Below are 21,838 nucleotides of genomic sequence, written 5' to 3'. Positions count from 1 at the left end.
GCTCAGAGCGAGCGGACTATTCAGACCCTCGAGGATATGCTGAGGGCGTGTGTCATTGACATTGGTGGGAGCTGGGATTCCCACATACCGCTTGCGGAGTTCGCCTATAACAACAGCTATCATTCCAGCATTGGCGCCCCGCCTTTCGAGCTGTTGTATGGACGGAGATGTCGCACCCCGGTTTGTTGGGGTGAAGTCGGACACAGAGTGATGGGACGGACGGAAGTAGTCTTGCAGACCACCGAGAAGATTCAGCAGATTAGGCAGCGGCTGCAGACCGCTCATAGTCGACAGAAGAGTTACGCTGATAGACGCCGATCTAAGCTAGAATTTCAGGTGGGTGATATGGTTCTCCTGAAGGTCTCACCCTGGAAGGGTGTGATCCGCTTTAGGAAAAGGGGGAAATTGGGTCCCCGTTACATTGGGCCGTTCAGGATCATTACCAGGGTTGGCAAGGTGGCTTACAGGATAGAGCTACCGGAGGAGCTTAGTCGGATCCACAACACTTTCCACGTTTCGCAGTTGCGAAAGTGCATTATCGATCAGGAGGCAGTGGTGTCACTGGATGATATTCAGGTCGATGAACGCCTGAATTATGTGGAGAGGCCTGTGGCCATACTGGAGAGGAAGACGAAAGTTCTGAGGAACAAGGAGATACCTTTGGTGAAGGTACAGTAGGAGCATCGTAGGGGGTCCGAGTGGAAGTGGGAGCCAGGGGCAGAGATGCGGGAGCACTATCCGGAACTGTTCGCCATGGCAGACTTCGAGGACGGAGTCTAGTTCAAGTGGGGGAGAATTGTAATGCCCTGATTCTCAGGTACTGATTTAAATAAGAATTTCTTTGATTTCAAGGTCTACTCGACGAGTTGGTTGCCCTACTCGTCGAGTAGCAACGGGTTGGTCCACGTATTTTAGTGACCTACTCGCCGAGTCCAAGAAGGGACTCGACGAGTAGGAGCTGGCAGATGAAACCCTAAATCCCGGGGTTTTGCACCCTATTTAAAGTATCATAAGCCTCCTTCAGCCTCTTTACAGTCTCTTGAGAGTCCAGAAAACCCTAATCCATGTGGTGCTTCATTCTTGTGTGTTTTAAGCTTTAGAAAGTGGATCTTTGTAAGAAGAGCTTGGAGGGCAAGAGGCTAGAAGAAAGGAAAGTGTGGGGATCCGATATCTACCTCAGTTAGCATCTTTTGGAAGGTATCAAGTTGTTACCTTGACCTCTTTTCATTCTAGATCTATTTTTGGGTGGATTTTAGGGCTTTTCTAACTATTTAGGAAGCCTTTCTTATGTTTGAGATAAGAACTGAGGTTGCAACCTCAGATCTGAACTCTCTTGAGTCTCTAAGTCCATAAAGTTTCCAGATTTTGCAAGAATGAGACTCTCCTAAGGTGTAAAGCTCCATTAGAAGCTTAGATTGGTCATTTAGAGTCTCTAGGGCCTTACATGCACGTAAAGTTTGCAACTTTACGTGATAAACATGCCTTAGAAGCTTGGATCTGCAATATGGAGCTGATGCATGGCTTAAAAGTACCTGTATGGATGGAGGTCTGAAGAGACTCGGCGAGTTGCATAGTCAACTCGACGAGCCACATGAAGATGGTCATGTACTCGGCGAGTTGGATGAACAACTCGGCGAGACCGATGAAGATTGCCTTGGACTCGGCGAGTCGGTTAGGGTTTTCCCAACCTTCGGACGCGTATGAACTCGACGAGTTGTAAGGGGAAAACTCGGCGGTTTGGCCAAGGGGTTACGGCCACTGACACTAGGAACTCGACGAGTCACTCGAGTGGCTCGGTGAGTTGGCGAGTCATGCCAGGAACTCGGCGAGTAGTTAAGGGTACTCGACGAGGTGAGGTCAACATGGACTGTTGACCTTGAAAGTTGGCTTGGACTTTGGGCAAGGGTTGACTATTGGACTTCTAGGAGTATCTTGGAAACCTATAAACTTTGTGATGTGTCGGATATAGGTGGTGGAGTTTGTGGTGGTGATCCGGGAGTTGAGCTTTCTAGTTTCAGACGACAGTTGCGAGGTGAGTTATCCTCACTATACTCAAGGGTCTAAGGCACCAAGGGCGACCCTTTGGATTGTTATATGGCTATGTTATGCTAGTATGATCTGTTAGATTGGTATCCTAGAGGGTATGATAATATTATATGATATGTGGTATGATCTGTTAGATCGGCATCCTGGTAGATGGGATGGTGTTATGTGCTATGTGGTATGATCCGTTAGATCAAGTATTGTCCATAGACTGTTATCTGATTATTTGTTATATGTGCACATGTTTGTTTGGCGGTTGAGGCTTATCTGCTTTGTGCGAAAGCCAATAGACCTGGGCATTCCAACATGTTGGTTGTGGGCCGTGAGTATTCCATTCCGAGGATGATTGGACTCATAGTATGCGGGCATTCCAACCTGTTGGTTGTGGGCCTGGGGTATACCATCCCGAGGATGATTGGACCCATAGTATGTTGGCATTCCAACCGGAAGGTTGAGGGCCTGGGGTATTCCAACCCGATGGTTGACTGGACCCATAGTATGCTGTTTATGATTATATGTGTATTGTTGCGGGTATGGGTATTTTGGGGGAACTCACTAAGCTCTCGGGCTTACAGTTCCAGTTTATTGTTCCAGGTACATCAGGGGATCGCGGCAAGGCGAAGGCGTGATTGTATAGCTCCTCATGTTTTGTTTATGTTTCTGGGAAAAACTCTCATATTATACATTTTGAAAACAAAGTTGTAATGATTTTTAATGGTTTGAAATGTTTTTAAAAGTTTTAAATCAGAGTTGGTATCTGTGACATCCCCATTTTCACGGCCAGAAAAGACCGATTTTGTTTATGCTTGTTTGAAAATCAGAGTAACATTTTAAATAAAAGTGTTGCGGAATTTGTCCCAAAAAAAAATATGATAAAGATTTATCAAAAGCATTTCCAAAGAAATGTATTTCATTAAAAGACTCGGGATGTCATGTTCGATACAGATCAAAAGCATAAACAGTACAACATAAGCCTTACTACATTATTTCGTATTTACAGGCCTATAATCCCTTATCTCTCATCCAAACATCTATGCTCATGTGTCACTACCTGTAATACAAGAAACTGAGTGGGTCAGGCTTGGGAGCCTGGTGAGCACATAGGGTTTTCAACCCACAATAAATAAGTTTATTAACTTTATCAAACCAAACAAACCCGATTACCCGTTCCCGTCATCCTCACTTTACGTCCCTAAAACATCTAAATCATTTAAAACATGTATAAAATCGTTCATCCAACATAGATAGCAAGTATACAGATAATATGCACACATAGCACGTAATTTATATAAAATACTTCATATCTATGTGTAAGATGAAAGTAACTATGCACTCACCTGATTAGGTGGTGACTCGGTACTCGCACAACACTTCGTTATCTCAAAACAATTTTTCCTTGACCAAAACCTAGTATCAATACCACTAGAGTTTAGTTTTAACGTTAACCGCGACTAATTAATAGTCTAGCTATTATTACTATTATATAAGCGTTAAATAACACTCAATATGACTCATAAGAATAGTCCCAATAATTATTTTACGGACCTAATAACATTACTATAATTATTTAAAAGCTATATTAAAAATTGCGTAGGCGTAGCTCACTTACAGCGGGTTTTCTTAAAAAAACCGAGCTTTGCTCGGAGCAGCGTTTCCGAACCGAAAGACCCTTTTTCTCGGGACTCCGGGAGCCTCGGGGCTTCCTTTGGGTGCTAGGGGTTTTTCCTAGGGTTTAGGAGGGGTTTGGGGCTTTAGAGAGAGAAAGTAGTGAGAGAAAGAGTGGAGAAATGTGTGAGAAATCCGGCTGCCTTCGCAAGGTATTTATAGCCGCGAGCCTTCGGTGGTACACTTGGCGTACAGCACTACGCGGGGCGTAGTTCGGATGGAGTCACCAGCTGGCTTCGCACGTGGCAGAGTCTCGGTGGGGCTACATGGCCATCTTTCGGACCGCACAACATCAAGTACGCCGGGCGTACCCAACTTCGGACGCGGGGCGTAATGCGAAGGGTGACGCGTTGTTCATCGGATGCGAGACCATGGGGAGCAAGGGAAGGCTGGGATCATGCCACGTCATCTTATCTCGCAGATTCACATCCCGACTTCTAAAATTCATAACTTCCGCATACGAGCTCCATTTTTGACGTTCTTTATATCCACGCGTAGGCGGGAACGTACTCTACAACTTTCGTTTAGACTTCGTCGGCTAATTTTGACTTTATTTTAAAATTTATATTTTTAACAGGCCGGGACAGGACTGGTCCGTTAAAAATTCATAACTTCTTCATCCGACGTCCGTTTTCGTCTGTCTTTTTATCGTTATGCTACTATTAACGAGATCTTCGATTCTCGTTTAGGTTGTGTCGGCTAAAATCTGCTTGATCTAATATTCGAACATCGGGTTGTACACTGCTAAACCGAAACTTCGAAAAATCATAACTTCCTCATACAAAGTCATATTTTGGCGTTCTTTTTATGGATGCTCTCGGTTTAATGTATTCTATGACTTTCGTTTAGATTGCTAAGGCTAAAACTCGCTCTATCGTAAATTCACCATTCACGCTTCCCGGTATCGTGCCGGTTCTGTCGCGAAACTTCAACGGGTCATAACTTCTTCGTTATAACTCGGATTTTGGCGTTCTTTATATCCCCGGAATCCTTGTTTCAACCACTACAACTTTATGTAAAGATATCAGGCTTATCTCACACTCTAATTTTGACGCTTATTTTTATTCTTTATTAGTTATACATTTATAATTAAGTTATAAGCACACAAATACACATAATTCACATAGTATTCAAATATTTCATCTTTATTACTTCAAAAATAGTTACAATAGTTGACCTAGACTATTACATCGTCTAAAAATGCTTAGCCTCGAAACCTGGGCGTTACAGTATCAGAGCCTTGGTTTGACTGAATTGGAGGAACACTCGTGTAACTCCAGTCTCAAATCAAGGAAAGGATTTTCAAAATGATTTTAAAAAGGTTTTCAAAATAAGTAAAGGAGGATGCAGGGTGTACGATCAGTCGGAGCCAGTAAGTAGACCCCAAAATACCATACAGTTATTTGATATTGCAATGTGTTAGAATAGCATGCTACTACTAGGCTAGGGATCTTCAGGAATTGCATGATAGAATTGCCTGATTGTATGATGCCTGATAGCCTAGGGTTTTCCTTATATGAAATTGACATCATTACTGTAGTTTCTTAGTGTATGCATCACGGCCGTACATAATTAAGATCTTATAGCCCGAGAATGTTTGATTTAGCCTTATGTTCTGTTCTTGTCTGATTGGGAGCTTAGGGTAGGATTGGATATTCGAAAGTCTATAGGGTCCAGCGTTAGGTATGGCTAGCATACACTAGTGTTGCAGGGTTGGTGGAAGTTTCATGGGTCGGTGGGTTGTGTGAGGTCGGGAGGCCAGTTATGAGATATTTAGCATTCCTCTAGGAGTGAGGATTGAGCGCTCGCCATGTGTGTATTTAGTTAGGGCGTTGTGGTGATACTTGAGACAAATATGGGTAGGTGTGGAAGGTAGTACGGGCCCATACTACTGAAAAGCACAGGACCCATACGCGTAGCAAGGAAGTCACAACCCCTAGGGATTAGTCGGGAGTTGGTTCCCGGTTATTTATGCGGATTGTCTGATATATTCCTGTTATGTTTCAGTATGGCAGTTACAAGGCGTTTCACGACGGGATTCGGATCGGGATCAGGATAGGGTGATCAGGAGGCCCCAGTGGCACCTGAGATTATCGGCCAGTAGGGGCCAGTGTTGACAAAGGATCGGGTCAGGGAGATCATCCGCGAGGAGGTGGTCGAGATTGTCCGGGGTCAGATTCTGGAGTTGTTCGGGACTATCAAGTCCGCTATGATGGAGTACTTTGATGACAAATACGCAGCCCTCGCTGAGACAGCTGCCGCTGCAGCCACCGCGGCTGTAACAGCGGCAGGAGGGGGAGCGGGATGAGTTTTTCAGTACAGGGACTTCGAAAACACGAAGCCCCCTACTTTTGATGGGACGTAGGATCCCATCAAGGATATGAGGTGGATCTCAGATGTGGAGGGGTGTTTCTTCACCTACTCGTGTCCTACTGACCAGAAGGTCAGGTGTGCTCTGAACCTGCTAAGGTCCGGGGCCAAGGACTGGTGGAGACTTGCGACTGGGTCGTACACTGATGATCAGAGAGTTGTTGTTACTTGGGAGCAGTTCAGGGACATGTTTCGCGCCCGTTACATTCCGCGGGTCGAGCGGGAACGTTTGGCACAGGAGTTTCTGAGTTTGAGACAGGATGGGGAGTCGGTGACGGAGATCACCCGTATGGTCACTAAGAGGGCGATGTTTTCCCCGGAGTTTGCTTCCTAGCAGGCCCAGATGACCCGTTATCTGAGCATGCTCAAGACGGATATTCGTCGGTTTGTGTCTACCGAGCGATGTGATACTCTTCTGGAGTTGCAGGAGGCCGCCAGATGGCCTGAGTTGGAGATTGAGCTGCAGTTGAGAGAGCAGTGGCAGGCCCCGACACAGTCACAGCCGGAGCCAAAGCGGTCCAAGATCGCTGATACTAGGACTGGGGGACAGCCAGGCCGCACTTGTAGGAAGTGCGGGAAGGCTCATTCAGGGATGTGCCGAACAGGGAGTGGGTGCCACCGATGTGGCAAGCAGGGCCATCTGGCCAGGGATTGCAGGCAGCCGACTCCGACTTCCGGAGTCAGGCTTTGTTATCATTGTGAGCAGGTGGGCCATATGAAGGCCCACTGTCCTCTACTAGCCGCCAAGCCGGTGCAGGCTCCAGTGCCGACTACACTGAGGATTACCGATGGGAGGCAGGGTAGGGCAGAGCCCCCGAGGGCTCAGGGGCGTGCCTTTCAGCTTACGGCCGAGGAGGCCAAGGCCGCACCGGATGTGGTTACTGGTATGTTTCTATCCTTTATCTCATTTGCTATATCTGCTGAATGCTTATCTGTTGTACCTGTGATTAGGTACGTTTCTAGTGAACTCCTTACATGTATTGGTTTTGTTTGACTCGGGGGCGAGTCGGTCTTTTGTATCTCAGACATTTAGTAGGGAGTTCAGAGTGCCAGTAGGCAAGCTAGAGTGTCCGTTACGAGTCTCTATCGCCAACGAACATGGGGTTTCTGCTTCTTCGATCTACCGAGGGTGTGAGATGGAGAGCTTCGACGTACCTCATGGGGGTTTCTGATAGACTTGATTCTGATCCCCATGGGGGATATATGCGTGATTGTGGGGATGGACTGGCTCGGTCATTTCGGTGCCATGATTGATTACGAGGGTCAGCGGGTAGTGGTTCGAACCCCAAGTGGGGGAGAGTTGATTGTATATGGTGAGGGCACCAGAGTGGGATCAGGGTTTTGTTCAGCCGCCAGGGCTCGGCAGTATATTCAGCACGGGGGTGCGGGTTACCTAGCATATGAGTCAAAGTTTATCCATTCCTATTACCCTTAAAGGGATAAAAACGATATTTGTGGGCCCCTCAATGATTTAGTGATGACACCCTAAGTGCTTGGCCAAGCCTGGACTGATTTGATTTGTTCAATTAGTCGGTCGTCATAAATCAAAAATCGGGAAACGACAAATGGACAAAGAGAATGATTATAATCCATGTCTCAGTCCATATGATATCTAGAATGGAGGAATATATGATCACTTATCTAATGGACGCGTCAGTGATTTGTTCAGAGTTCGACAACAGCCTTTAAGAGCTACGATTGCTGATCGGGTTATGAAGTCGTACTTGCAATAATAGTTATTAGACTTATCCAAGTGGGAGACTGTTGGATTAGTCTCTAAGTCCATAACTATAATTGATATATACTTGACCCGACCCGGCATGGTCCATTTGGGTTGCATGGCATCGGAACAATTTGGATAGTCCTTTTGTGAGAAGAGGATATTTGTGACATATTAGTATATTATAAGTTCTAATATATTAATATGAAATCATATTATTTAATTAGTATTGATCAAGAATTAATTTGGAATTAATTTGGTGATCAAAAGAGACTAATTAAATATATGGGGATTGATTGTGTAAATCATTCATTCTTATATATGTGGGCTTATGATCCATGATTCCTTATGTTGGGTTTAACCCATGTGGTGACCCATGGATACTCCATGGAGGTTAAAACCCATGGAGCATAAGGAATGGGTAAAGTCATGGGTTACATGGTGTAACCCTAATGAGCACACTATATAAAGACCCCATTGGTTGGTGAAATCAGCAATAGTGCATACACAAGAGGGCAAGCCGATTTCTATGAGTCAAGTATCCTCTCTCATGGTTATTCCAAGATGTTCATGATGTTGTGTGAACCATTTGAGGTGTCACACTTGAGGCACTAGGCTCTTAAGCTTCATGGAATCAAGCTACAACAAAGAGGTATGTATTCTATCTAGTTTGGATATCCTATTACATATGAGTGTATGCTAGTTAGGGTAATACCTTGGAAAATTGATATTTGCGTGTTTAATAGAGAAAATATAGATCCAAGGTATCTAGGGTTGCATGTACACCTTAGGAGTTTTAGAATGCTCAAAACCCAACAGTAGTATCAGAGCCTAGGCTTATTTTCAAGTTATTTATGCTGAAATTTCTTAAAAATCGAAAATTTTGGCTTCCTGGGCACTGGACTCGCCGAGTCCACTAATGGACTCGCCGAGTCCATGAAGAAATTCATCCTACTCGTCAAGTAGGTTCATACACTCGACGAGTAGAAGCCCCTGACATCATATTTTCGACTTTTAAGGCTGGAATTGGTTTAAAATCATTACCTTAAACTGTTTTGAGCTTATAAAACCTGTTTTTGATGTGGTGATGATTATGGTAAACCAATTTCAAAGTTATTATCAAAGTTTCAAGTTTTATATATGTTTATATGATTCTTGAAAATTGTTGATATGGATTGTTCATGCTTATGAGTTTTGGTAGATCATAGGAATTATGTGCAAAATTGTTTGTTAGTGTAATTCTTGATCTTTATGAAATTGTATGGACTCCATAACTTGTCCTCAAGTTAAGGATTACCAAAAGTTTTTTTTGTTACCTTTTTTTATGAGTTGATCTAGATTAATGGAAAAATTATGTGATAGTTGTTTTCAATCCAAATTGATCTAGAGGTAGTTCATAAAATGTGTTTTTGTAACTTGTCCTCAAGTTATATGAAAAGTCACATTTATGAATCTTAAAACTCATAAAAGTGTCATAGGTTACAAAATGAAGAGTCTTTTTCTCATAAATAGTTTTATGGACTTCATAACTTGTCCTCAAGTTATGGATGTTCAAGAGTCTCTTCATTAAAGTTTTTTATAACTCTAATTAAACTCATAAGTTATGAAAATCCAAGAGTTTTGAAAAGTTTCAATACTTTCCCTCAACTTTTGGAATTTGTAAAGTTTTGCTGATGAATGCTTTAATTCCAAATAAAACCCTAGAATTTTAAAAAGTTTAAAATTCAACCCTTATACTATTATTATAATTTTAATTATATAGATATGTATAAGATAAAGTCAATCTTATCGTTAGTAGGCCTCATTCACGAAGCCAGTCTATAAGGGGGTATAAGGTTACTGCCTATAAAATGGCAGTTTAATGGGTGTCCACTCTCACCCACCGCTTCCTTGACTGGTGGATGGTCGTTAGCCGAAAGAGTAGGATAATGACTATAATTCTCCCTTCATTAAAAGTATAATGATAAATACTAAGTAACTAAACACTTATAAATTCCCAATCTTAGTTACTTAGGAAAATGTGAAAAGGTGCTAACCCATGAAATTGCACTTTGCACCTTTGTTAAGTCATTAGTGGAGCGTGTGTGGTTAACCGGCACACTAACATGGGACTGACAATGTGTGGCAAAGGGTAACTTAATGTTTATCATAGATTGGTGGAGCGCGTGTGGTTAACCGGCACATCAATTAGGTGACAAAGTTAAGGGTACCAAGTTAATTTGCATGGTTATTCACACTTTGTTTGTGATCCTCGGCATCCCAGTCACAAACTTGAGAGGGCACAATCGAGATTCAAACATGCCATTGAAAGTTCAATGTATCTCAAAAGATCTAGGAGTTTCAAATCCAATTAAAACTTAATTATATTTCGTTTTCATGGTGGAAATTGATAAATCATCATTTACCTACCTTCAAATATTTTATAACTTGGATTACGGCATCCCTCTTCCGGTTATAAATAGTTTGTTGGGTCCTAGCCTTAATATTTCATATTGGGTGTTATATTAAGGACTTAAATCAACTAAACTTGAATTTCTCCCTCATAAATGTCTATTTCAGACAACTATGTTCTTCCCAAATCTTTAGGAACAAGCCTTCCTAATGGAGATGATATCTCACATGGCAATCAAGGTGAAAGATTAATCCCTTTGTTGTGCATTAATGGGACTGGAAATCATGCTTCACTTCCTCCACCTCCTCCAATAATTCTCCCTATCCCACAAGTTTCAAGACTTGAAAAGTTCTTAGTCACTCAATTCCTATTGTCAAAGACTATATGTGCTTACATCTTGGAGGTTAAGTCACATATTGGCAAGCCGGGAGAGTCGGGTGTCGAAGTCGCGAGGTAGCTGGCTGTTGACTTGGTTCTTCAGTCACTCCCTGATGACAGATCACGACATGACCCTTAGTGATCTTACCTATTTGCTTGATGTTGCTAAATCATCAATGATTTGGACAATTGGTAAAGCAAATTAGATTGGAAGATCTACTTCCCAAACCTATTTGGACATTGACAATGGTGACATTGGAAGTCCAGAAAACTTTTTCTTCCCAATAGAAACGGATTGGCCATGGTCAAGTCATTTGACCAATGGTAAAGAGAAAGGCTAAGTCCTAGACAATCAAGTGTACCATTTCCAAAAGGTCCATATGTTTCTTTTTCCAAAGGAGGGGACATTGGTTGCGAAGCCGCCGAATTTACCTGAAAAGTTCATAACGATGGTAAAAGTCAAAAAAGTATGACTTTGCTTCAGGTAAAGTCCATTATCTAACTCTATGAAGTCTCTTTTGGAGATTCTTAATACATGATGTAATGTGAATTACATTTTGATGTTTTGGAAGAACCAAAGGAAACGTAAAGAAAGAGTATGCTGATCTGATCGCGAAGATGGATCTCGATCGCATGGTTCGATGATCAGAATTTTGAGTTGCTGCTTAAGAGTTATGATATATTGCTTAGGAATAGATAACAACATGTTTTTCATATGTATTTGCATTGTAAGGATAAGATATTTCCGCAAGTTTTAAAATAAAAGAAAAGGTTCTGATTTATTTTAAGTATCCTTACAATGACATTTGTGAAAATTTGTTGTTTATATGTTTCCATTGATAAGCAATATTGGAAAATGGATTTGAGTCTTTCATTTGTGGTAGTGTCATAATTTACCAAATAAGGAAATATTCTCATCACCCAAGTTTCAGTTGGATAGAAACTTGGAATCATGCAAGTTGTATTGTGTGATGAATGAGAATTTTCATCTTTGGGAAATTAATACTAAGTCCTTGTTCACAGGTATATGTGAGTCAAGAGAAGGACTAAAGGATCAGGTGCACTAGGTTGTGCGTTGATCAGGTCCACCACAAAGAATGATAAGATTATTCGTCATGATTTACTAAAGTTTGGTAAATATGGTTATACTTACAAGTTTAAGTGTAATTCTGAAACATTGGAAAAGTTTCAATGTATGGCAGAACGGATGAGAAGAATCAAATAAGGCAGAAAGATAAAAGTTTCTCCAATCTGAAGAGATGGGAGAGTACTTGAGTATCTTGTTTTATGATTACCTTAGTGATTATGAAACCATATCACAATTTATCCTCTAAGGACACCTTAGTGCATTTGTTTGACTAAGGAGAGGAATCATGAATTGTTGAAATGGTTAAATCAAAAGATAAATCATACTCCGTTCCAAAAATCAACTCTTAGAGTCATACTCCAAGATTGTAACTTGAGTGACATAATCTTTAGAAAGTTTATAACACTTGTCAAATATACAGTAAGATGTTTCCTATTCTTGTACATTTGAAGTTGGTTAGTTGTGATGTGTTGGATAAAACAAAGACCAACTAAGACCAATTGTATGAAGTGTTTAACTTGATAAGAATCTGCACTAACTCTTGAATATTGTTTTGTCAAGGAATGGTTCTTGACAAGAGAATCTTATATGTCAAGAGGTCAGTGGGAGTCTTAAAAGATCTTGAGAAAGTTTTAAGAACGAATCAAGAGTATTGTTAATCACTAGCCCATGACTTGAGGTTTGTAACCTATCGTGTTGACATATTCTTATTTCTGTGCCTATTCCAGTTAAAGTTGACTATGCTTGTGAGTTCTATGAGTTCTCAATTGTTTGCATAACAATGTGGTAGCAATGGTAGGCCCTTGATCTGCCAAGTGGCAAGAAATTAAGATTGAACAAGTTCAGTCCATATGAGTTTGGGTTTGTAACTAACCATGTCTTGTGATTATTTTTTGACAAATTTACATGGATAGGAATACATACACCATAAAAAATCTAAGTTACATAAGGTTTCTCTCCGATTCATTAAAATGATGGTGAGGAAACGCTTTCACTAAGTAGATTTTAAGTAGATAGCAATTGTGATATTTGCATTCTCATGTCGTTAGTGGAGCGTGTGTGGTTAACCGGCACACTAACTAGTGAGAATGGCAACAGGTCTAGACAAACATGTGAGCTATCTAAGGAAAGGTGTATGATTTTGATAAAGTCTTATCAAAGCAATCTTGTATCAGAAATCTGAACTTTGGCAAGAAAGTCAATAAAGTATTGATTTCTAGAAGTCCAGTTGATTTCTGAGTACATGTCAAAGCTAGTAGGAGCATAAGTGTTGTGCTAGTAAGATAATAATCATTGTGTTAGTGGGAGCATGATTATTATGGTTAGTGTTGCAAGTTAGCAATGTTAATTATAGAAAAACAAAAGGTTCAATTCGCTTTGAAAAGTTGTTTTGCTATAATTAAGGGAGAGGATTTATACTTCATTCCAATTCTAAAAGCTTAGATTGAGATTTTAATCAACTTTAGTCAAGGATATATATGAATGTTATGTTGGAATGGTTCAACATAAGGAAATTCTATATATGTTGCATTCTCAAAATTTGATTATGATTACAGCATCCCTCTTCATAGTTCGAATTTTGAGAACATGGCAAATAAAAATTTTTATAGCATGAATCGGGTCCCATATCGTAACGCCCGTAGATCCGGGCTAGTCAATTTAGAGATAATAGGGGTCGAAAACGACTTTTCGACAAAATATTATTTAGAATAAATAATCTTAACCAAGTTGTAGAATATGTCTCAAGGGTTCCGTACATGTAAAGCACGCCGAAATCCGAGTTATAACGAAAAAGTTATGGCCCGTCGAAGTTTTTCGGCAAAACCGGCACGGCACCGGGAGACGTAAATAGTGAATTTACAATAGAGGACTTTTTAGACTTAGCGATCTAAACAAAATTTGTAGTATACTTTAAACCGAGAACATACAAAAAAAGAACGCCCAAATCTGACTTCGTATGAGGAAGTTATGAATTTTCTAAGATTTGGCATAGCAGTGTACGGCCCGAAACTCGAATTTTAGTTCGAGCAGTTTTTGGCCTACGCAACCTAAATGAGAGTTAAAGATCTCATTAATTGGAACTCAACGATAATAAGACAGATGAAAATGGAGTCCGTATGAAGGAGTTACGAATTCTTCCGGAGTCTAAATGAAAGTTGTAGATCTTGTTTTTACCTACACGTGGAAAAAAAGAACGTCGAAAACGGAGCTCGTATGCGAAAGTTACGGGGTTTAGAAGTCGGCAGGGTGCTGCCGCAAAAGGGGTGACGTGGCACAATACATTCCACACACGTTTGGCCACTAGAAAGCTGACATGTGGCATGGACTCGGCGAGTCGATTAGGAATTCATCCTATAAATAGAGGTGTCGGGTTCCCTCATTCTTCACACCATCCAAACTCTTCTCTCTATCTAATTTCTCTCTCTAAAGCCCCAAACCCCCCTACCCCCCCCCCCCAAAGTCTAGGTAAACCCCCTGGCACCCGAAGGAAGCCCCGAGGCTCCCGAAGCCCCGAGAAAAGAGCATTTCAGCTCAGAAACTCTGCTCCGACGGAGTCTGGTTTTCGAGAAAACCCGTTGTAAGTGAGCTATGCCTACCCTATCTTTAGTATAACTTATGTTTTAATATAGTAATGTTATTAGGACCTTATAATAAGTATTTGGGCTATTATTATGAGTTATATAAGTGTCGTTATAATATCTTTTTAACCACTCGCGGTACGGGGAATCTGGTTTGGAGGGCCGCTTGGGTTGCTGGATTCAGAAGTGTTATATGCCAAAATGATCCTGCCCACCAGTGTTTCATGTCTGGCCCCTGTCTGTACTTAGTGGGTGAAGAATCTTGTTTAACACTTATATAATAGTAATAATAGCTAGGCTATTAATTAGTCGCGATTAACATTAGACTAAAATCTAGTGGTAATAATACTAGGTTTCGTCGAAGGAAATTATATTGTTAAGAAGCGAAGCGCTGTCCGAGTTTGGAATCATCACTTTAACAAGTGAGTGCATAGTCCCTTTCATCTTACACATAAATATGAAGTATTTTATATAAACTACGTGCTATGTGTGTATATTATATGTATACATGCTATCTATGCTGGATGAACGATTTTATACAAGTTTTATATGATTTAAACTGTATATGTATTTATATCTACATAATATGTTGGGTAAAACATGGATAGATGAAATATGAGTTGGACGATAAGTTGAGAGGTAATATAGACCATGAGGTAAGGGTGAGAGGTGGACGATGTGAGAAGCCTTTTTCCAAATGTTGGCCCCGTCATCTAGCAGAGTATGGATGACAACCACGGACTATTCTAGACAGTCCAGTGGAACACTAGCAGACTCGCAACCTGTAGGTGTTGTGAACGATGTCTTCACCGGTGTACTCTAAAAACCCATTGACCTGTATCGCGAGTGGATTCTCGAAAACGATACTGTCAATAAAACCCTGGCAGATGCGCCTAAAGGACTCTACCGGCAGAAGCGCCTAATAGAGAACCTCATAACCCCGGCAGATGCGCCTAAAAGATTATACCGGCAGATGCGCCCCATAAAGAATGTCATAATTTTGGCATCTGCGCCTAAGTGATAATATTAGCAGTTGTGCTTGACAGATGTGTCATTAGCAACGATGGATTTCGTGCCTATTCCTTAGGATAATCCTTAGGAATGAATGAACGAGGAGTAGCTGATTCTTAGGGTGGATCCTTAAGAGTAAATAAGATAATGGGAATTGGTAATTGGGTTGATTAATTGTTTGATGATTAAACATAATGATTATATTATTGTGGGTTGAAAACCCTATGTACTCACCAGGTTTCCCAACCTGACCCACTCAAGCTTATTTATATCACAGGTGTCGATATGAAGCTACTTTACACTGAGAGATTTAAAAGAGATGTAGATCACTAGTGTAAATAAATGTAAGTTCTGTTTATGCTTATGTTTCTGTATTGACGATGACATCCCAAGGTTTTGAAAATGAATAAAAATACATTTCTTCGGAAATGCTTTGATAACGGATTTATCATGTTTTTCTGGGAACAAATTCCGCAACACTTTTATTAAAAGAGATACTCTGATTTTTATAAAGCATAAACATAATCGGTCTTTTCTGGCCTTGAAAATGGGGATGTCACAGTTGGTATCAGAGCATTAGTTTAAGCGAACTAGGAATAAGGATTTATTTCTAGACTTAAACTTAGAATGCTAAGTGATGATCGTGAGGAGTGTGTTTAATATATTTTAGGAAGTACACCTGAATAGACACGGGCACTAGCTCATTTAGGGAAGATGTCTAAATTGCTTTTATGTGCTACATGATTTGTGATGCTTTATGATGCTATCGTTTGATCGGATCTATGGTCTGTTGCCGACTTGATCTGGAAATTTATGTGTTCAGATTTCTAAACGTTTAATTACGATATTAGAACTGACATGTAATTTTTCGAAGTAATAAGGAGGAATACGCGTCTAAACCTTCCTCTGTCTATATTCTCGTCTCGACACACCAAACGACTGCTTTGGTGTGCAAAACATCATGGTGAAGACTCGTAGTGAATTGAGTAAATGGAGGAAATGAGAAGGCTTACGATACTGAGTGGTACCTATTGGAAGATATCGTAAGAGTGATATCTTGCCTTTAGAACGTGCCTAAGAAATAATACGTCTAGTACAGGAGAAGTACACTTTTGATTAGCAGAAAGAAAGATTTTTTGTATAATCCATGAAGTTATCCCATCGTGTGACATTTCCATCACCAACCGAGTTGAAGCAGAATTGATGATTGAAGATACGCATGGAAGAAGTCCTAGTAGAGTCTAGGGAAAGTTATATGATTGTTTGGACACATTTGTATGTGTTAAAATTGTTTTTGTGATAATGACTTGGAGAACTGCGAGCCAATGCTTGGGACGAGTATGAGTAGGTGTGAAAGGTAGTAGAGGCCTATACTACCGGAAGCACAGGACTCGTACTTGGATCAGGGAAAGTCACAAGGTTACCAAGAAGCTAGTAATTGATACCATTTTATTCAAGTATGTCGTTACCATTGTTTCGGTAATGACTAAGAAGATTGTTGTTATTCCGACCCTAGTGGTCATATCGAATTGAATCTGACTAAGACGAGTATGTTACATGGTTCAGAGAACCAAGTCCGATGTAGCACCTTACTTAAGCCGGAAGAATTAATCAAAGCGATCAGTAGAGGTATCACGACGGTTGCTTGTAGCTAGAAATGCTACCTTTTAAGATGAGATTAGAACATGAAGGAAAGTATAGTTTGTTCTGGAAGACTATAAGAGACCTGAGTCTCAGCGTTGCAACATACGATGATAGGACATTAGAATATGACACATCGTTCCATTGTAGTAATAAAAGAACTTATCTTAAGTTCGTATCCAGTGAGGATCGAGATTGTGACTTGAAGTTCATAATTTGGAGTCTAACGTGAGATAGGCAGCAAGTGCAAGATCGAGCACCGGCTGCAGTCAAGGAGTCCAAGAGTTAGATACTCATTGGAAGGAACATAGAAGTTACAATTATTACCTAGGATAAAGATATAACGTACATAGTCATTATACAGCCCTGTTTCGTTGATGATTCTGGGACGTAATCATCCTAAGGGGGAGATAATTGTAACGCCCGTAGATCCGGGCTACTCAATTTAGAGATAATAGGGGTCGAAAATGACTTTTCGACAAAAGATTATTTAGAATAAATAATCTTAACCAAGTTGTATAATATGTCTCAAGGGTTCCGTACATGTAAAGAACGCCGAAATCCGAGTTATAACGAAGAAGTTATGGCACGTCAAAGTTTTTCGGCAAAACTGGCACGGCACCGGGAGACGTAAATAGTGAATTTACGATAGAGGACTTTTTAGCCTTGGCGATCTAAAACAAATTTGTAGTATACGTTAAACCGAGAACATACAAAAAAAAGAACGCCCAAATCTGACTTCGTATGAGGAAGTTATGAATTTTCTAAGATTTGGTATAGCAGTGCACGCCCGAAACTCGAATTTTAGTTCGAGCGGTTTTTGGACTACGCAACCTAAATGAGAGTTGAAGATCTCATTAATAGGAACTCAACGATAAAAAGACAGATGAAAACGGAGTCCGTATGAAGGAGTTACGAATTCTTCGCGGTCATTTAACAGTCTAATCTCCTCCTACTGTTAAATTTAAGATCGGTCGAGAATTAGCCAACGGAGTCTAAATGAAAGTTGTAGATCTTGTTTTTACCTACGTGTGTAAAAAAATAACGTCGACAACGGAGCTTGTATGCGAAAGTTACGGGGTTTAGAAGTCGGCAGGGTGTTGCTGCAAAAGGGGTGACGTGACACAATACAGGCCACACACATTTGGCCACCAGAAAGCTGACATGTGGCATGGACTCGGCGAGTCGATCAGTAATGTTATTAGGACCTTATAATAAGTATTTGGGCTATTATTATGAGTTATATAAGTGTCGTTATAATATCTTTTTAACCACTCGCGGTACGGGGAATCTGGTTTGGAGGGCCGCTTGGGTTGCTGGATTCAGAAGTGCTATATGCCAAAATGATCCTGCCCTCCGGTGTTTCATGTCTGGCCCCTGTATGTACATAGTGGATGAAGAGTATTTTTTAACGCTTATATAATAGTAATAATAGCTAGGCTATTAATTAGTCACGGTTAACATTAGACTATAATCTAGTGGTAATAATACTTGGTTTCGTCGAAGGAAATTATATTGTTAAGAAGCGAAGCGTTGTCCGAGTTTGGAATCATCACTTTAACAAGTGAGTGCATAGTCACTTTCATCTTACACATAGATATGAAGTATTTTATATAAACTACGTGCTATGTGTGCATATTATCTGTATACATGCTATCTATGCTGGATGAACGATTTTATACAAGTTTTATATGATTTAAACTGTATATGTATTTATATCTACATAATATGTTGGGTAAAACATGGATAGATGAAATATGAGTTAGACGATAAGTTGAGAGGTAATATAGACCATGAGGTAAGGGTGAGAGGTGGACGATGTGAGAAGCCTTTTTCCAAATGATGGCCCCGTCATCTAGCAGAGTATGGATGATAACCACGAACTATTCTAGACAGTCCAGTGGAACACTAGCAGGCTCGCAACCTGTAGGTGTTGTGAACGATGTGTTCACCGGTGTACTCTAAAAACCCATTGACCTGTATCGCGAGTGGATTCTCGAAAACGATACTGTCAATAAAACCCTGGCAGATGCGCCTAAAGGACTCTACCGGCAGAAGCGCCTAATAGAGAACCTCATAACCCCGGCAGATGCGCCTAAAAGACTATACCGGCAGATGCGCCCCATAAAGAATGTCATAATTTTGGCATCTGCGCCTAAGTGATAATATTAGCAGTTGTGCTTGATAGATGTGTCATTAGCAACGATGGATTTCGTGCCTATTCCTTAGGATAATCCTTAGGAATGAATGAACGAGGAGTAGCTGGTTCTTAGGGTGGATCCTTAAGAGTAAATAAGATAATGGGAATGGGTAATTGGGTTGATTAATTGTTTGATGATTAAACATAATGATTATATTATTGTGGGTTGAAAACCCTATGTACTCACCAGGTTTCCCAACCTGACCCACTCAAGCTTATTTATATCACAGGTGTCGATATGAAGCTACTTTACACTGAGAGATTTAAAAGAAATGTAGATCACTAGTGTAAATAAATGTAAGTTCTGTTTATGCTTATGTTTCTGTATTGACGATGACATCCCAAGGTTTTGAAAATGAATAAAATACATTTCTTTTGAAATGCTTTGATAACGTATTTATCATGTTTTTCTGGGAACAAATTCCGCAACACTTTTATTAAAAGAGATACTCTGATTTTTATGAAGCATAAACATAATCGGTCTTTTCTGGCCGTGAAAATGGGGATGTCACACATATGCTTCGGGTATAGGATCGATTACATGTGCTATAATATTCATCCATTCTAAATTTTCTAAATCCCTAGGGCGTTAAGAGGGAAAAAGGAATAGAATTGGATTTGACTAAAATGATTAAGAAATTGTCGAGGACAATCTGAGGTTTGCCAAAGATTGGTTTCTCATGGACAATTGGAAGTATAGAGATAGGACCATATTGACATATTCTGAAAGGAGGCAACTCTTGTTCAGAAGTGATAGTCAAATGGGAATATGGAATTGTCTCCATAGGTGGAAGTTATTCTTTGAATCTGTGTAAGATTAGAGAACTTAATGCAAGAAGGGTGTTCAAAGGAATGTACTTTGAATGTGAGACTTCGTTTCCATGGAATTGCTCTCCATTGGAATACTTGGTAATGTCTGTTGCCAAGTCTTTGTAACTTGTGTGCATATTCATTGCAAGGGGATCATTGCATATAAGTTTAGAATCTAATAGATTATAGTAAATGGCAAGAGTTTGGTATTCTTACATTTACAATAAGGATTGGGATTATGAAATGAGCATCATTGAAATATTGTCAATTGATCTGTTTCACAAAGTAAGGATCATAAGACAAACATAGTGTGCATACTTGGAGTATGGCATAGCTAGTGTTTAGTCAAACATAGTGTGCATGCTTGGAGCATGGCATGATGTGACATCCCCATTTTCACGGCCATAAAAGACCGATTTTTGTTTATGCTTTATAAAAATCAGAGTACCTCTTTTAATAAAAATGTTGTTGAATTTGTTCCCAAAAAAACATGATAAATACATTATCAAAGCATTTCCGAAGAAATGTATTTTTATTCATTTTCAAAATCTTGGGATGTCATCGTCAATACAAAAACATAAGCATAAACAAAACTTACATTCATTTAGACTAGTGATCTACATCTCTTTTAAATCTCTCAGTGTAAAGTAGCTTCATATCGACACCTGTGATACAAATAAGCTTGAGTGGGTCAGGTTGGGAAACCTGGTGAGTACATAGGGTTTTCAACCCACAATAATATAATCATTATGTTTAATCATCAAATAATCAATCAACCCAATTACCCATCCCCATTATCTTATTTACTCTTAAGGATCTACCCTAAGAATCAGCTATTCTTTGTTCATTCATTCCTAAGTATTATCCTAAGGAATCGGCATGAAGTCCATCGATGCCATGGTTTACTCAATGGGCACTAAGTCTCATAGTCATAGTATGTGGGCATTCCAACCCGATGGTTGTGGGTCTGGGGTATTCCATCCCGATTGATGATTGGACCCATAGTATCTGTTATATATGTATTGTGTGTGGGCATCCCAACCCGATGGTTGTGGGCCGAGAGTATTCCATCCCGAGGATGACTGGACTCGTAGCAGGTGGGGTATTCCAACCCGATGGTTGATTGGACCCATAGTATGTTGGCATTCCAACCCGATGGTTGAGGGGCCTGGGGTATTCCATCCTGACGGATGATTGGACCCATAGTATGCTGTTTGTTATTATATGTGTATTATTGTGTGTATGGGTATTTTGGGGGTAACTCACTAAGCCTTCGAGATTACATTATCGATCATTGTTTCAGGTACAGCGGATGACCACGGGAAGGCGAAGGCGTGACCGTACACTTCCTCGATTTATGACTATGATTTATGGGATACTCTGATATGAAACTATTTTGGAAACCTTTTTGTAATAACTCGTGATTTTAAATGTTTGAAAAAGTGTTAAATTGGCTTGATTTTTATGGATGTTACATCCCTGGGTGGTGGTAGCAGTACAATCCCTACTATAATGACTCGTCCGACCGCACTTGAAGCAGCCAGATCCACCAACCATGCACGGTCCCTCATGCGTCCTGCCGCACTTCCCACAGCGGCTTCGTCCCTGCTGGCCTTTCAGTCTCGAATCATACACCTTAGGCCTCTTGTCCGATCCCCTGATCCCTGATCCTGATCCGGCTTCCTCTTCCTCTCCATCTCCTTGTCAATCTCCCTCTCACGATCTCTCGCTATCATGTCCTCCAGTGTCTTGCAACTGGATCGGCTCACAAACTGCCGAATGTCACTCCTCAACATCTCATGATACCCGGCCTTCTTCATCTCCTTATCCGCCACATACTATGGAACCAAAAGCGCCCTCTCCCAAAACATCGCGGTGATCTCAGCCACTGTCTCCGTAGTCTGGCAGAGATCCTGAAACTCTCGCGCCAACTGTTGCACCT

The sequence above is a fragment of the Lactuca virosa genome, chromosome 8, assembly GCF_052849685.1.
Source record: "Lactuca virosa cultivar CGN04683 chromosome 8, Lactuca_virosa_CGN04683_v6, whole genome shotgun sequence".
Lineage (NCBI taxonomy): Eukaryota > Viridiplantae > Streptophyta > Magnoliopsida > Asterales > Asteraceae > Lactuca > Lactuca virosa.
The sequence above is the reverse complement of the archived record's forward strand: the minus strand, read 5'-3'. Positions refer to the sequence as shown.